This window comes from Cryptomeria japonica, chromosome 11 (genome assembly GCF_030272615.1).
Source record: "Cryptomeria japonica chromosome 11, Sugi_1.0, whole genome shotgun sequence".
In the NCBI taxonomy this organism is placed as follows: domain Eukaryota; kingdom Viridiplantae; phylum Streptophyta; class Pinopsida; order Cupressales; family Cupressaceae; genus Cryptomeria; species Cryptomeria japonica.
In genome coordinates this window covers 3,999,057-4,014,734 of record NC_081415.1, presented here as the reverse complement: position 1 = coordinate 4,014,734, position 15,678 = coordinate 3,999,057, and positions in this window count along the sequence as shown.

The window sequence follows — 15,678 nt, the reverse complement described above, 5'->3', positions numbered from 1 at the left end:
AAACAATTCATTTGGTGAAATTTAAGACAAATGGCTACATTATTACATTTTACCCCTTCCTATGAAATCATTTTATCTTCAATTGAAAAACACTCATCTTACTGCTCAGCACTCGAGAAGAAAAAGAATAATCTACAAAATTGGGGTAGTTCCTTTGTAAATTAACTGCCATAGTTAACAATGTCAAAATGTAAAATTTAAAATATTACATCAAACGGGCTCAGAATTTGACAGTGCACCAGTGCACATGCTGAACATAACTGAGTGTTGTCCAATCACTACTTTGAAAAAATATCAAATCTTGGTTTCACAGGCCACCACTAGAGGAATCACTTCATCTGGATACGATGAGCATGTGTGCAAAGGGGTTTGTCCTAATTCCATCAAATGTGTGAAATATTCATAGCCAAAGATGCCTCTTCTGAATTTTCCAAGAATGTCGTCCATTTGGAATTGGCTTTGAAAATATATCAAATGAAGAGATGGGGTGCTACAAACCAAAAATGTGGTAGATAAACATATAGAGAATCATGAGAACATTCACCCTAGCATGCAGTTCAATAGGTCATGAAATAAAAATTCAAATGTAGGACTCCTTTAGCAGATTTTACATAGTTCAGTCTGTAAATCTGAATAAATTGCAAATGGATTTGACATGGAAAATATGTCAAATTGACTCATGGGGCTCTAAGAACTGACATGGGAGTTCATTAAGATGTAGAAAATTACCAAAAAGTATTGGCCTAACATGACACTTAACTGACAACAAAATACAACTCGCCAAAGATGGCTACTCAGAAAAGATTGACAGTGTGGAAACAACAAACCCACCTTAAGACCTCAAATCAAGGACTTAAAAAACTCATCAAATCTGATCCTGGAAGGAAACAAATAGACATATGCCATATTTGAGAAAAGGTCAGCAATGTCCCCAAATGGTTTCTCATGAAAGTCAAGGGTTGTCAAAATATTGGCCCTCAAAGTGGGTACTTGAAAAGATTTTGTGGGGTGCTTCTGAGTGTCTCAAGCAAATTTTCACAACATTAGACCCTCAAAATTTTGCAAATTTTGGAAGACCTAACATCTCACATATCTGATCACTTTGAACCTATCTTTCCCTTTGCATATCAAGTGGAACTAGTTATTTAAAATCTTCTCATTCTTAATTATGATGTTATCTATGTAGATTGCCTCTAACCTAAGGTCCCTTTGCAGGAGGCTGTGTATCGACATTATGTACCTATATTCCTATATCTATAAAGACACATTTGTACTGAAGAAAAGAACAAATTAGAGTGGGAACAAACGAATGCCAACTATTCCATTGGATTGTAAAGGCGCATAAGCTTTTTCTAAAGACAAGCATATCCTTTCTAGAGATGCTTATAATAAGTGTTCACAAATAGAAAAAGTATCCCATTCTGAAAAATAACTTGCAAATTTCCCTTAAGAAATGCTAAGAAACTCCAGATAAAATCCCCCTAAACACAATCCCTCTTACATATATTCACTAATATGTCAATGCACTTTGTTTGCATCTAATTTAAAAACAAAGCTCTCCAAGCAAACTAAAATAATGTGTATGAAGCCCACACTCATTCCAACAACTACACCAAATCCGTACAACAAAACTAACTCAGCTTTTTTTTGTTTAAAAGTTACCTCTTGCTACATTAATTGAACAATTTAAGAATGAACATCTTGTGCTGCCTTGGCCTTTTTAAAGGTGCATAAGCTTTTTCTACATTCTCCTTTGTCTTTTTACTACAAAATAGGTTTAAAGGTTTTCATTTCTAGGACCTTGATCTAAACATCTTTGAATATCTTCTCGATGTGACCAATTTGTAAGAATCACTAAAAAAAAATTACAAAGTAATTTGTAAAACTCTCCAAGTGATACTTCACCTAATGATAAGACCATTGAAACTATGCTAACATATACTTTTTGATGACCTAACCAAGATAGTAAAACAACATCCTCAAATTTATCTTCCTTTTAGGAGCTTTTGTGTAGTGACCAAAGGAGCTTTAGCCCATCTAATAAAAAAAATAATGTCCTCTAAAACAATTTTTGAACAAATTGCATTTTCACTCGAAGTTCATGTATACTTTTTGTGCAAAGAACATTACTTGTAGCTTCCTTCAACATAGCACCTCTCTTGAGCGTCTACCTACTTTCCACTAGGTTGGACTTTGATGTCTTTTTTTTCAATCCTTGATTCCATCATTTTAGCGAAATAAAATAAAACAATTTCATGACTTGTGATTTGTTCTTCATTATGTTGAGAAAATACAAAAGCTTGAAATGCATGGGCATACAAAAAAGAGAAGAGTGAGCAAGGGTTATGTACATTGCACATATCATTAATAGTTTGGGATGAAGAGTAATATAATACTTCATCTACATATAGGTTTAGGAATTCTTTAAATTAACTTTTAAATATATAGAATGCAGGATATCAGTACATATTTTATATCATGTCTATGTAAAAGAATACATATGAATTTAAAATACTATAAATTAAATTACTAAAGAACCAAGCTAGGATACTTCTTGTATCTGACCCAAAATTTTCTACTCACTTTCTTTCTTTTGATTTCCATACCAAGAAAAAACTCAATCTCTCCCATGTTTTTCAAATCACATAGAAAATAAAGGTTAAATATGTCCAATAATCAATTTTGTTACTTAAAAATAATGAGCTACAATACTGATAAGTAATCACCAACATATTTGGAAACACAAAAAAGTGACCAAACTAACTCTATAGAAATCCCAACTCCAATATGAAATAAACCAAACCTTAAGGATATATAACAAATCATAGAGATAAATCCTGTAAACCATACCTTATCCTTCAACAACATGCCAATATGAACTTTAGTTATGACAAGTAGGCATCCTTCCAAATCCCCATATAGAAAAATCATCACAACATTTAACCATCAACCCCAAGGTCAAATACAATAACCAATTAAAAAATCTTGAAAGATGAAAGCTTCCCAAAATAAAGAAAGGTCAAACTAACAACTATTCCCAAACTAGGGAATATGTCCAAAGCCATCAACCATCCCATATTGTCCTCAAATATGTTTTCATAACTAACTTATACACCTAAGGAGAAAAATATAATAAAATCATACCATGTAAATATTTAACAAGGCCTCAAAACCGACATCTATATCTCAAGTCTCATTTTCATTTGAACAATAAATTACTAAACAAAATGCATCTAAAATTATAGATCAACAATATGAATTAAATCATTATCTTTCAAATGGCCCAATTGTAGGGGGGATAATGTTATTTGTAATGAGATGTTTCAAGTCACACCAACTCTGTTAACAATATCTTCAATAGGTCCATGTTAAAATCACCTTCAACTTCCAAGTGGAGGTTCCTCGATTTTGTTGTTGAAAGCTAGTCAAGGGGGTCATCATTTGACACTCAATATTTAATGTGCAAGAGATATCCAATCTCACCCAAATTTGACTATTAGTAATAATTAGAAAACTAATCATTTCATGCTCATGTCAAATTTCAACTATAGAATTGCAAGATCCAATGGTATCCATGAAAAATCATTTTTAAAATTAATAGATAGATTATCATAAATCATTACTAATGTCCCATTTGAAATTTGTATAGAACCAATAAATTTATAATGACGTCACATGGTTTACATCTTTCAACAAAACATCTATGTCCAATCAATAAATCTACTCACAACAAAATTCATATCTTGCAAAAACTACAAATTATGATCTAAAGGACCCTTTAAGGTATAATATCATAGTCCTACCAAAGATCCTACTAAAAGTGATCTGAATTTACCATGGCAATATAATTATAATCTCTATGATATATTCATGTGCTCAATAATGTCATGTGAAAACTCGAAATACATGCAAGATCTTCCATGGCGTCATAGTCACTATTTCCAGTAGAAGACATTTTGCCACCACTAATTATGTTCCTTCCGAGGTCTCCTACTAAACCATTAATTTGAAACCTCTTGTGATAGTATATCCAAATGCAACATTCTATCAAAGTACCACTATAGGTATGGTATGGGTTACTTGAAGTACCATTACAAGTCAACTATAGGTGACTGAGGGTGCCTTTGTAGGTTAACTCTAGGTGACCCAAGTTATCTCTATAGGCCAAACAAAAGTGACTTGTAGAACCTCTATAAATTATATATAGGTAAACCACTCCTTAAAAACCCATCATTATAACTCTCTACTACAAAACATACCAATGTACTATGATCTACAAAAAGCCAAAAAAAATAGAATTTGCAACTTCATAGTATCCAAATAACCTTCCTACAAATAACCTATCATCAACACTTCGGATATCTAATCTTATGTTTTACAAGCAACATGTAGGTGTACCATAATACCCACAATTTCAACTACACGGATTTAAAATCAAATAAACCATTGATCAATAGAGTGGGAATTAGCTTTAGAATTTATGTAGCATATGATTCAATTATTTGAATAGGAAAAAAATAATTGCGAATCGTATCTTGCACCCACATCTTACATTTCTTGCATTGATGACTAAATCTACTATATAAAAGGTCTTTTGTACATTTGGTATCCTTTTAGCCTAGCGACAAATTTTAGAATTAAACTTACCTTGTATATAGCTACAAAAATCACAAAGCTTACATTTCTTGCATTGATGACTAAATCTAGTATATAAAAGGTCTTTTGTGCATTTGGTTTCCTTTTAACCAAGTGACAAATTTAAGAATTAAAATTACCTTGGATATAGCTACAAAAATCACACCTTGCAATATATTTTAAGCATTTCAATCTTACATAGGATACCTCTAGGAACACCCTCCTAGATGTAGCTAAGTCTAAAGTGTAGGATAGCTTATCCACACTCATTCTTTGTCTCTAAAAACACTAAGATTTATTGATGAGCTCTTGTTTTACCGTTATGAATGATACTCCTTGACCTTGATGGTAAAAATATGTTATAAAATTGTGGACCTATACTTTTATGAAATAATAGTTGACATTGTATTAAAGATAGTATTAATATGATTATATATTAAAAAACCTTGATAGATTAATAACAAATGTATTTAAGAAGACAAATGTCCTTAATTAATATTTTTGAAAAATCCACTTTAAAGCTTGTCTCTCCCTTTAAGAAGAAATGATGACTTTCTCAAGTTTTAGATTAGAACCAATATACAAACCAAAAAATTTATTCATAACAGACAAATTATACAACAAAATAGTGGGCCCATTGAAAAAAAAATCTCCATGTAGGCCATCTATATTCTCCTAATTTAAGGAATAACTACCAAATTTGATGATCAATAGACGAAGTTTTAGAATTAGTATGACAATTCTTAAGCACAACTACCCATGCTTCCACCATAGATTTCACATGGAATGGCAGGACATAAAAGTGAAATCCAGTTCCTAATGTAGAAATTGGGAAAATTCAAACTCTTAAATGTTAATCACATGACAACCATTCAAATGATAAGACACAAGTGGTCCACTAGAATTGAAATTAATTCCCTTGTTCCCATAGGCATTCACATTGTAGTCTACTCTCCTTAGAATTTCTCCCATCAAATTACTGTGCTTTCTCCAAGTAGCACTACAACACAAAATTTGCATGGAATGGCAGGCCAGAAAAAGGCCAAAAAGTACAAAAAAGTGAAATCCAGTATCGTAGAAACTGGGAAAGTTCAACCTCTCAAATTTAAATCACACAATAGTCATTCAAATGATAAGACACAAAATGGTCCACACGGATTGAAAGTAAATAAAGATCGGTAGAGGAAGGGTACCAGTAGTGGACATAGCTAACTTCGCGCACATAGAACTCTCAAACCGTATGTCGGATTTCAATTTTTTTGTTGTCTTCGTACATGACTTAACTTCTTATAAATAAGGATCCGGCTTTTGGGCACTGACGATGCATGTTGTGGAAATCATTATGTTCTGAAAGGTCAAAAAGTGGTCATTTCAAAGTGTCTACTCATACATGAACTACTTTGCACCAAAAGTAGATAACTCAAAATTGCAGTAGTAGTGGAAAAATGCCCCAGTAGTAGATCACTTTTTTTGATATTTTTTTACTATAATTAGCCCATTTGTGAGCCACTACTGACGCATTTGTGCACCACTACTAGAACATTTGTGCAAAATTATCCACTATTGGTACATGTGATATTCATTAATGAACTTTTTATTATCAATTTGTTGGATTCCTTTGCAATCTAGTACTAGGGGGTTGGGTTGGCAAAAAGGTGTCCACTATTTGTACCCTTCCCCTAGTGGGTAATCTCTTTATATGTTTTCTTTTCCAAGTGGCCAACATATTATTCTCTTTAATTTTATTTTTCTCATAGTGGTGGAAATATTATTTTCTTGAATTGCAAGTACACAAGAGGAAAACACCTTCCAGGCTACAAAGTTCATGTTATATATGGCATCGTTGTAAGCAGTATTATTCATACTCTGTAGCCAAGCTTCTTAGTTTGAATTGCATTTAGCTACTCTATTTCTTCTTTGTTTTCTCGGTTCCAAGAAAAGAATTGAAGGTGGCGTCTATAAATCATTTACATAAACTCAATAAATTAGATTATAAAATAAAATTCTTATTATCAAAATTTGGTCATTTTTTATTTACTAGTAATTAATAAAATTATTTTTAAAAATATATTCAAATGTCAATTCTTAAGAAGTCATTTATGTAAGACAAATTAAGATGACCACATAAATCTCATATTTTCAAAAAATATGAAACCTAAATTTATTTAAGATGAGTTGAAAAGTTACCATAAAAATCTTATCCCATCAATAAAATATAAAATTCAACCTATTCTGATTAAATTTTATCCATTAAATTATTGCCTAAATAACTAATGTTAAAGACACAAAATTGTGTGGAATTGTAGGCCAAGTAAAGGCCAAAATTTTAAAAGTAAAGGAACGCGGAAATATAGAAATGGGTGGAACAACTGGTGAAGTTAAACTTTGACAAAAATATGAAAACTGTAATTCTCACATGTCAGCTTACAATAATGTAGTCCTAGTCAGCAATGAATGTTCTGATGATATGATGAATCAATAAGGATTTAGACAACTACTAAGGGGGGGGAGGGCGGGGGAGGGGTGGGGGTGTGAATCAGTAGATAGAAAACAAACTAAACTTTCACCAAACTCAAACCCAACTCATAAGTCAATCACTAAACTAACTGGTTCAACATTGTACTATAAACTACAACTGCACTATCAAGTTTACCGGTTGACTGGAATACCAATATAACAGTGTAACAGATCTTAAAATCACAAACCATTTAACCAAAACATCAAACCACTTTACTAATATTAGTAATAGCACATTTCAGATCACTTCCAGTCATCTTAACACATCTAAGTGGCTTTACTAGTTAAACATATTAAACATATCAAAACATAACCATAAAAACCATTCACCACTTGACACAATGATTTTTGACGTGGAAACCCAAATGGGAAAAACCAAGGTGGGGATGGATACCCACAAGTATTCTGAACTCTTCTGAAGTTCACCCTGCGAGGAGCCAAGCCTTGTTAGAAGCTTTACAAAAATGTCCTGTTAGGAACAGATTCTGTTAAGGACCACCTGGTTAAGGGAGAAATACCCTGTTAGGAGTAACCTCGATAGAGGATTTCAAATCCAAGCTAATGGATCACCTGGTTAGAGGATTTAGAAAACACCAAGCATGGTAAAGATTACTTGGTTAAGTGATTTAATTGTTGTAATTGTTAGAGAACAACAGGGTCTTTGCTGATCTAGTAATAGCACTACTCTGCTTGATCAAATTTTTTTATGCTCCTATTTGCCTTCACACATTCTGCAGATACACCTTCTAGTTTGGCAATTAATCACACTGACACCAAATTGCCAATAGTACTACAAAACAACTCATCGACCTTATAAGCAAAGAAACAGGTCGGTAACACATCTTAAAATCTAAGATCTCATAGAGATTACAAACAAATCGGTTCAAACATGACAGTTGAATTACAGAGCAATCATCTGCACATTGTTCTAGACAATCTCAACTGCTCCATGATCACCGCACATAGGATCCCATAACCCATCATGCAGTTTCCACTCCATACTATGCACTCACTCATTCCCAAGATAAAAAGGTGGAACTAGCTATTTAAAAAATTCTCATTCTTAATTATGACATTATCTATGTAGATTATCTCTAACCTAGGGTCCCTTTGCAGGAGGGTGTGTATCAACATTATATACCTATATTCCTATATCTATAAAGACAAATTTGTACTGAGGAAAAGAAGCAATTAGAGTGGGAACAAAGGAATGCCAACTATTCCATTGGATTGTAAAGGTGCATAAGCTTTTTCTAAAGACAAGCATATCCTTTCTAGAGATGCTTATAATAAGTGTTCACAAATAGAAAAAGTATCACATTCTGAAAAATAACTTGTAAATTTCCCTTAAGAAATGCTAAGAAATTCCAGACAAAATCCTCTTGAACACAATTCTTCTTACATATATTCACTAATATGTCAATGCACTTTGTTTGCATCTAATTTAAAAACAAAGCTCTCCAAGCAAACCAAAATAATGTGTATGAAGCCCACACTCATTCCAACAACTACACAAAATCCATACAATAAAAGTAACTTAGCTTTTGTTTGTTTACAAGTAACCTCTTGTTGCATTAATTGAACAATTTAAGAATGAACATCCTGTGCTGCCTTGGCCTTTTTAAAGGTGCATAAGATTTTTCTACATTCTGATCCTTTGCCTTTTTACTACAAAATAGTTTTAAAGGTTGTCATTTCTAGGACCTTGATCTAAACATCTTTGAATATCGACCACTCCTGGATCACCGCACATAGGATCCCATAACCCATCACGCAGTTTTCACTCCATGCTATGCACTCACTCATTCCCAAGATAAAATAGTTATCTATACGCGCTAAAACCACTTTGAAACTCATCACATGCATCAGGCATACATTGCATAATCATCTCTGATCACCATTTGTTTATAGATCAACACAACTGATTTACCAAGCTCCATTGGTTAGGGTTCGACATATCAACACATTAGGGTTACCGGTTGATCTTATTGCTTCAATAGTAATATTGGTTTCCTTCACTTTCTCAACTACTGGTTGCAATACAACACTATTACCAGTTACAATTGACATCAATGAAAACATATATACTTCATTAATGCAATCTTCATGTAATGCCAACATGTTCATATGGTAGTCTATTCTTCTTGAAGTTTTGTTGGACATCAAATTATCGTCATTGAACAAAAATAGCTCTACATGATAGAAATTGCATTGGATTAGTTGGATGCAATCGGCCAAAAGATTCAAAAAATAAATTCAATAACCATTTGATACAAGTGGTCCACAAGGATTGCAAGATAATAAGACACAAGTTGTCCACATATATTCCAAGATGCCTTCTAGGATAGGGGGTTAATTTTGTAGACACCTAAAATTGTCCAGTCTAATTAAATAAATATTTTATTTATTTAATTACTTTAGCCTAATTCTTCTATTAATTAAATAAATCTTTATTTATTTAATTAATTCATTTATCCTCTTCTAGCCTTATTTCTCATTTAAATAAATACATTTATTTATTTAAATTATCCTTTTCCTAAATTAAATAAATATCTTATTTATTTAATTATCCCACTTCTTCTATTAATTAAATAAATATTTATTTATTTAATTAATTCATTAACCTTTTCCACCCATGACACATGTCATCCATCTCTTAATTCATACACTACCTACCTCTTTCATTATTTTATTATTTCTTTTACCTACCCTCTAATCCTAGCCGACCTTCTTTTTACACCTCTCAATCTTATCCCTCCATTTCATACGGTGTTTTCTATATAAGGAGATGCTTTCTTCATTATCAAACCCTAATCAACCTAGCTAATCATTTTATGCACTTGACTACAGTACGATCCTACTTGCAACCACATTCCGTTCTTTGTTGAGCTCTTGTGCACATAAAATCTGAGAGCAAATATATCAAGCAAGATCAATGGAGATAGGAAGAATGGAGACCAAAACCCTATTGGACATGTGATGGTATAATCTTTGTGATTTCATTTGATTTCCATTGTCTTAGGTAATCTTCATATGTTATGGTGGATCTTTGTTGTTGTTAGGCTAGGGTTTTGTGGTTGAAATCATTTAGCCTTTCAATATTGTTATTATTGTTATAAATTTTCACCATAAACATTTTGGCACGCCCGATGGGACATGAATTTTTCTTAGATCTATGTTTTTTGCAGATTTTTCTAACCCTATATTGCTGTTTTGTAAAACAATTTGGAGAATAACCTTGTGCAACTAGGGTTTTGGACACAAAATCAAGATCTTGGAGAGATTTGTTCATATCTCACAAACGGCTAGGAAATTTTGCACCAAATTTTTTTGCAAGTTGAAGAAAGTACCAGAAGCTCGCAATCCAAAATTCAGAATTTTTGGAGTACAGTTTCATTTTCTATGAATTGTTTATGATTTTTCATAAAAAATTAATTTTGAGAGAAAATGAGAGAATTTTTTAGATTTTCTTACATTTTTAGAAATCTCTCATAATTATACACAGGATATATTCTTTGTGATTTTAATTTTGATGCAAAATATTTCCCTAAAAATTAGATCTTTAAAAATTAGGGTTTTTCTTTATTTTGATCATATCTCACAAATGGATTTGAATTTGGGCATAAAAGTTTTTGTGCAAGTCAAGAAAAGTATCGGAAGGGTCCAGCAAAAGTTTCAAATTTTTTGGATGGATTTTACATTTTATATGAAATTTTTATGATTTTTCATAAAAAATTAATTTTGAGAGACAATTAGCAAATTTTTCAGATTTTCTTACATTTTTGAAAATATCTCAGTATTATACATAGGATCTGTTCTTTGTGATTTTAAATTTTGTGCAAAATAATTCCTCAAAAATCAGATCTTTGAAAATTAGGCCTTTGCATTATTTTACTCATATCTCACAAATTGCTTGGATTTGTTGCACAAATTTTTTTATGCAAGTTTGGAAGACCATCAGAACTCTCTAGTAATAATTTAAGATTTTTTGGATTGATTTTGCATTTTATATGAATTTTTTATGATTTTTCATAAAAAATTAATTTTGAGAGCAAATTAGCAAATTTTTTGGATTTTCTTACATTTCTGGAAATCTCTTGAAATTTTACAGGTGGTCTTTTTTTATGATGAATCAAATCTTTGAATTGGTCAACAAAACGCATTGTTGAAGGCCGCTATTTCACAAAGTCTTTTGGATCTAAAATTTACCTAACTTGTGTGCTTGCAGGAAGGGGTGATCATTTGAAACAATCCAAACTACTAACAACTCTTTGTTGTAGGTCCTTGGCAAGGGTTTTTTTAATTTTTATTGTGTGCCTTATTTTCATAGACTAGCAAACACTTCCATTGGTGCACTAAAATTGAATCATTGTCTTTTGTGTCTTGAGCAATAGGCTCTTTTTGTTTAATCTTTAGAGGGCCTATCTTCCCATGTGGTCATTAGGACTACTAGCGAGAAGAGAACGACCCAAGTGGTAGTGAGGAAAACCCACCTCTTCTGAACCACTATAAACAACTGTATTCATGGTGAAAACTATGGATAATGTGTGCTGATTAGTTCATACCGACACTATGTCTCCCCATAAACCCGTTTGATCAAATTTATTTGATCATTTGTAGGGCGTAACCCCTACCGACCGGGAGCCTTCTATATTTACAGAGCTTAAAGTGCCGCATGTATGGCCACACAAGCGGATGCCCTTACTAGTAGCTTTTTGTTTTAGAAGCCCAAATCCTTCTAGTTGTTGGGGCAGGAGGTCGGACCTTTGGTAGCGTCCCACACACATATGGTTCGTAGTAGAGATACAAAGTTCACCATGGGGAGTTTTCGTGGGGACTGATGCTTGGCTGACCCGAGAAGTGAGTGTCGAGGGTGGAGCCAGTGAGGTCAAGCATCTAAGTATTCGCTCTGAATAGCGTAGCCTCCGAGGTAAAACCCCATGTGGGATCAACAACTATTGTCTTGGCCAGCCATAAGAATTGTACTTGACTTATTTTAAACATTCAAACATTTAAGACCAAACAAAAAAACATTGTGTCTTTTGTGTCTTCAAGTGTATGCAAAACATTTTTACATCAAACAACACACTTTTCTTGGAGTCTTTTTGAGTCTACAAACTTGCACACATTGAGTGCTCATCAACATTGTGTCCTCTTGTCACGAAAAATAGTCAAACATTCAGATTTGGTCACAACCACCAACTTCACAAATTGGAAAAAATTTATAGTCTAGCAAACAAGAGCAATCAGTTTCGAAATTCTTGATCTTCCTAGGTTGTTTCTCTAGGTTTTCATCTAGCATTCAACTTGTCTTTGGGTCTCACATAGTCCATCATTGCTTCACACCTTACTTTACATTTACATTTGTCTAAACTTGAGTCAAAAGGTCACTTGCTTGTCCTCATCATACTTTGTCAACACACTACATACAACAACATTTTGCTAAGTGGTCCCTCATCAAGGTCTCTTACCTTTGGGTCTCATTTGGTCTTACTTAGAGTCAAGGTCAACTTACCTCGTCAAGAGAAACTATCCTCTCTTTGGAAGTCACACCTACTCTACTACATACATACTTGGTCTTACACTTTGGACATTGCAAGTACACCTCAGATTCATTTACATTCCATCCAACTCTTGGTCTTCCATACTTTTTCCATTTTCATCTAGTCTCACACATCTTGGTTAATATCTAGTTCATGGTTGAAACCCGTCTTCAAAAATCTAGGAGAGAAGCTAAAGAGGCTCAAGAGTCCGCAAACATGAGTGTTTATGAGTATGACAATGATGTCTTTTTCAATACTGATCATAACACATTACCTGACATGGAGGTCTATAGAAACATTCCAAATGTTGAGAACATGGACACTACAAACAACAATGATACACACAATGACAATATGGACAACTTTTCAGTACATTCAGCAGATGTGGAAGAATCCATTATGAATCCCCATTTCAATCGATTGGTTGAGGAAATAATGAGGAGGGATAGACAATACTTCCTACAAATGATGGCACAAAGTGGAGCCAAGATACCTCATGATTTCGACATGTCTCAAATAATGGAAAATCGACCTTTGCAACAAACTCACTCCAACATGGATCAAAGAAAACCTAATAGTGGAGGCAACAGAGGACCACATATGGTGCCTAAATCACCATCATCTTTGTTTCAAAAACTAGAGGTCCCACATACACATGGTCAAGCATCTGATACTCACCTTTGCAGGCCATTATGGAAGTCTTATGTAGAAAGATATGCTCAATCACATACCAATGCTAAGGATCAACCACCAAAGCAATTGGATATTCAAAGCCATGCTCAAAATTTGGACACAAGGAAACCTCGTGTCAAATTTTGGGGCAACACATTAGAACATGACATGCCTGTAGAGTATGGTATACATGGACAAAATAGATATGGCATTCCTCAAGATGAATCTATACCAAGTGGTCCATATATGCAGCATCATTATAGACCTCCTCCGTATGAACATGTGTATGATCAATATCATCCATATATGCAACATGCTCCTCCTCCAATTGGTGCCTCAAGCATGGGGTATGGTCCGAGAAGTCGATCTCCACCTAAGAGCAATTTGGAGCAACAAATCAGGGACTTACAAAAGAAAATGGAGGACATAAATACACCAAAGGAAACATACACAATGAGAGACATATGTCTCTATCCATTTGACAAAAGCATTCCAATGCCTCCATTTCCTACACACTTTGTGATGCCTAAGTTTGATAAGTATAGAGGAAAAGGTGATCCTAAGGCACACATAACACAGTTTTTCACAGCTTGCATTGAAGTAGCTTCAAAAGAGACATATTTGATGAGATTATTTCCACAAAGCTTAGGTGATCAAGCTATGGAATGGTTCTCCCAACTACCACCTGGTATTAAGTCATGGGGTGACTTAGCAGAGACATTTATTCAACATTTCTCCTACAATATAGAGATAGACATATCCGTCACTACTTTGTGCAACACCAAGCAAAAAGAGGGAGAGTCTTTTGCATCATTTTTACAAAGATGGAGGAATCTAGCCAGCAGATGCTCTTCTGAAATTCCACAAAAACAAATGGTAGAAATGTTCACCCAAAATGTTAACAAAGACATTGGTTATGATCTAAGAAAAGCTTGTTTGTCCACCTTCAAGGATGTCATTGAAAGGGGCTTAGCGATAGAAAAGGTTCTAATTGAACAAGGAGTCATTAAGATATTGAAGGAAAACAAAGATGACTTTAAAGGAAAAGACAAGCCAAGATTTTGGAATAAAAACAAGAACACAGTCAATGATGGTGTTGTTGACCCCAACACAGTGCGACCCAAATTCATCTTTTCAGGATCAATTTCTACAAACAATCAAGTGAATACTCAAACAACTTCTAGATCACGAAGAAAGTACACCCCATTGGGAGAACCACTTGAGTCAGTTTTCAAAAAGCTAGTGGCAAACAAGGTAATCACTATTCCAGATTTTCCTCCATATGAACCAAAGGTCAAACCAAATTGGTGGAACGATGATGAGTATTGTGAATTTCATAAGAGCAAGGGTCATAAGATAGGAAATTGTCATCGACTGAAGAACATCATACAGGATCTCATTGATAGAGGTGACATTGAGATTGAGAGACACTCCTCCAATCAAGAACATGAGATGTTTAAGGAACCATTCCCAAAACATGACAAAGGAAAAGCTAAAGCCATAGATGACCAAACCAACTATACCAGAGTATCCTATAACTATGATTCAACTATCAATCACATCTCGATGGACAATTATGTCTCTACTATTATCATCAAGGACAAAAACCTTGAGAATCCTACTCAGAGACCCAAGATTGTCCTAAAAGGTGTTGGATCTTCTTCTGAACCTACTTCCGAATGTAATGTTACAACCCGTCAAGGTAAAATCACTTTGCAAGGTGCTCCAACCAAGAACACCGCTTCTTCATCAACCAAACCTAAGTACGATCTTGTAGAACAGTTAGGGAAGACACCCACACTCATCTCCATCCTTGAGCTCTTACGCATATCCCCCACACATAAAGCCATTCTTGACAAAATCTTGAGAGACACCACCATTCCTACTAATCTAAACGTGGACCAGTTTCAAGCCATGGTGGGATACCTTTCCATTCCACACTCCCTTACATTCACAGAAGCTGACGACACCTCCGTAAGTCAGCCACATAATGCACCATTACACATTGAAGCCTTCATACACAAACATCGAATAAAACAAGTCCTGATAGATGGAGGAGCAGGTCTAAACATTTGTACATTGAGCACAATTAAAAAATTGGGATATTTTGATAAAGCTGTGAATTCTACAAACAAAATTACTATCAAGGCATATGATGATGAAGAGCGTTCGTCCAAGGGTACAGTCACCTTACCTCTCAGAGTTGGGCCAGTTACAAAGGATGTGGTTTTTCAAGTCCTAGACTTGGATCTCACATACAATATGTTACTAGGATGTCCATGGATTCATGAGATGAGCGTAGTACCATCTA